Below are 3,691 nucleotides of genomic sequence, written 5' to 3' on the forward strand. Positions count from 1 at the left end.
CACCTTTCATTGGACGGTGGGTTTTCTAAAGCTACTCCAAATCACCTGAAAGTGAAGTTCCAAATTCCCTTTCCTGCTGAGATAATACAACTGCAAATACATTTTGTGGCCTCATTTTCAGATGTATGCCTTATACTCGATAGTGTTATAATAGTAATAGTGTTATAATCTCTAGGTAGAGTAAATTCTTTTAAAGGAACTGCTTTCTTTTTGGGTTTCATTTACTGTATCAGTGACTCTCATTTATTTGGAGATTTTTATTTAAGTTACTCAAATTAGCTATTCCAATAAGCTTAAGATGAGGACATGATACTGTTATTCCATTTGCATTAAACTGCTTTAATATCAAATAATATTTCTCTCTTAGTAATTGAAAATTACTGCCAATTGAAATAATTTCACAAAAACCATATATTATTCACCTACTTTAAGGGACATAAAATATTGAGGGGAATTTTCAGGCTAAAATATTTATTTTTGGAGAGTATGCGCATGTATGCGTGGGGGGGGCAAACAGTATTTAGAACTAAAATGAAAACTTGTTATTTGAAGTCTCTCTTATCTGTAAAGTTATTTTACTTTGTATTATAGACAAAAGTCTGAAGTATTCATTTTTAATATAAAAATCCCTTTTATATGGTTAAAAGTAGAAATACTTTTCCACTTGAAAATTTCTGGACCCAAGTGAAAGATCAGATTACTCACTGGAAAAGACTTTATCTTTTTTTTTTTTTTAAAGTTGTTAACATGATATTGAAAGATAATGATTTTTTTCATACTCTTGAGTCCTCTCAATGCTCAATAAGAGGCTTTTAAACTTAATTTTGTTTTCTAGGTTTCCTTGTCGGCTGACAGGTTTTCAGTTCACTGGGCAGCATAGGCAAAGATAAGAGGATGAGTTCCTAGGAAGATAGAAAAGTTTTAATGGGGTTGAAAAAATGAAAACTGCTGGTGGAAATGTTTAAGGAAAAGTTAGACTTGCTTTCTGAAAAACATGTGGATATAAATTGAAGAAACCGGTGAATTGCTAACTGATGGTGGCAATGTGGGTTGGAAACTTGAGTGAAGTTTATATACCCACTCTACCTTTCCAAACCTGCCTGGTTTCCAGCTCTTCTCTAAAGGAGCCCTCAGTCCCTTTAGATTGGTCAAATCCATTTTACTGAAAGCCACTGTGCACCACCAGACCACTCATGCTTGCTGTCCTCAGCTCATGCAGCTTCATGCTTTAAGACTCTGCTTGCTGTTGTTCTACAAGCCTAAAACATCCTCTCCTCTCTCTGTTAATCTGTACATCCTTCTGTTCTAGTTTGTCTAGAAACCTGCTTTTCCCAGGGCGCCTGGGTGGCTCAGTCAGTTGAGCGTCTGCCTTTGGATCAGGTTGTGATCTCCGGGTCCTGGGATTGAGCCCCACATCGGGGTCCTGGCTTGGCGGGGAGTCTGCTTCTCGCCCTCCCACCCCCCGCCGCCCCTGCTCTCTGTCTCTCTCAAATAAATAAATAATATCTTCAAAAAAAAAATTTTTTACAAACCCTGCTTTTCCCCAAGGTTGCTCCTCAAACCTGATGGGTCAGACTCACCTGGGGTCCAAAGTGTAGCTTCTGGAATCTTTCATTTTCAGCACGCATCCCAAGTGATTTAACACACTAAAGTTTGAACACCTTATATACTGACAACCATTTTGAATATGAGGTTCTTCCTTCATAATAATATATTCTTAGAAGGGAGTTTTTCTTCTTCCCCCTCGCCCTTTGTTCTTAAGCTATACACCATCTTTGAAGGAAAATAGGACATACAGAAAAGTGAAAAGGAAAACAAGCATACCAGCATTCAGAGATAATAACTCTATAAACATTTTGGGGTGTAGCCATTGTCTTTCTTGTATCAATGTAATTATCTCATATATAGTGTGTGTGTATACATTTTTTAATGAGAACACAATGTCCTAATATACATAAAATTTTATACATACGCTTAATGGCATATTATATTTTATTATATTATTGCCTCTCATCAGCCATATATTAACCAGGAATACACCTGTTGCCAAAATTGGGCTTACTGCTGCAGCAAGGGAGACCCATCCGTACCTTGGAAAACCACAGAGTGTCTCAAAGAGAGGGAGTCAGGTGGAACCTGTTACAGGATTTGGGTAAGGTAATTTTCGGGAGGTTTAAAGAAAGTAAGGAATCTATTCTGGATTGGGAGCTCTCAGAAAGGAGGAGCAATTTGACTCTTGAGCGTCTTAATTTTTATTCAGGAAGCTAGAGGGACAGGTTAGAGTTTCATTGGAGCAGTCATGGTAGTCAATCCTGCAAGCCAGGAGAGGGGGATGTTTGGTCATTTTTTGTTGCACAGCATTTCCCACTCCCTTCTTCTTACATTTCTATTCAAACAGAATTGTGCAGTGATTTTGTTTTTTGTCTTATTTTACCACAATCATGGAGAGTCTAAAGTCTATGAAGCTATTTAGACTCCTCAGGGTAACATGACTCTTACCTTCTTCAGCGCTTTCAGCAAATCCTCAAAGGATCCAGAGTCCAAAAATCTTAAATGATAATCACTGATAGATAAGCTTATTCAGCCTTGAAACTATCCCTAATTTAGCTGTGTAGTTAATATCATGATGCAATTCTGCCTTAGACTCTCTTATGGTTGAAGAAGACTGTTGTTAATGCCTGGCTTCCATGCTTCTAGTTTAAAAAGGTCCCATGATAGTGCTTCTCAAACAGCTTCAATCAATTTTCAAGGTTTTCATCACCCCAAAATAAATCCCATACTATTAGCAGTCACTTCCCATTGTCTCCCTCCCCGCAACCCTCTCTCCTGCTCCCCAGCCTTTGGCAACCACTTGTCTCGATGGATTTGCCTATTCTAGACATTTCATATAAATGAAATCATATATGTGTACTTTGTTGGCTGGCTTCTTTCACTTAACATGAAGTTTGCAAGGTTCATGTTATAGCATGTATCAGTATGTCATTTTATGTACGTTATCAGTACATTTTCTTTTATTGCTGAATAATATTCCATTATATGGGTATATGACATTTATTAGTCCATTCATCAGTTAGTTAATGGAAATTTAAGTTTCCATTGTTAGGCTTTTATGAATAATGTTGCTATGAACATCCATGCACAAGCTTTTGTACATAGGGACATTTGGACATATGTTTTCATTTCTCTTAAGTATATAATAGATTGGGATTGCTGGGTCATATGTTTAAACTTTCTTTTAAGATTTTAAAAAATTTATTATTTGAGAGAGCGGGAGAGTATGAGCAGAGGGGAGAGGGAGATGCAAGGTCCCCTCTGAGCAGGGAGCCTAACGTGGGGCTTGATCCCAGGACCCTGGGATCATGAGCCGGAGGCAGACATTTAACTGACCGAGGTACCCAGGTGCCCCATGTTTAAACTTTTGAGGAGCTATTTCTTAGTTCATACTGAGTATGAAGTCTTGGTTCATTGTACCCTGTCTTAGTTCATTCATACTGCTAGAACAAAATACCGGGATAGCTTATAAACTACAGAAATTTATTTCTCACAGTTTTGGAGGCCAGGAAGTCCAAGATCAAGGTGCCAGCAGATTCAGTTAGTACTTCCTGGTTCATAGATGGTTCCTTCTTGCTGTGTCTCCACATGGGGGAAGGGGCAAGGGATCTCTGGATTTCTTTGTAAGAACACTAATTCC

This window comes from Eumetopias jubatus, unplaced genomic scaffold (genome assembly GCF_037043125.1).
Source record: "Eumetopias jubatus isolate StellerSeaLion01/CBP00866 unplaced genomic scaffold, mEumJub1_p1.0 scaffold_2, whole genome shotgun sequence".
NCBI classification, from domain to species: Eukaryota; Metazoa; Chordata; class Mammalia; order Carnivora; family Otariidae; genus Eumetopias; species Eumetopias jubatus.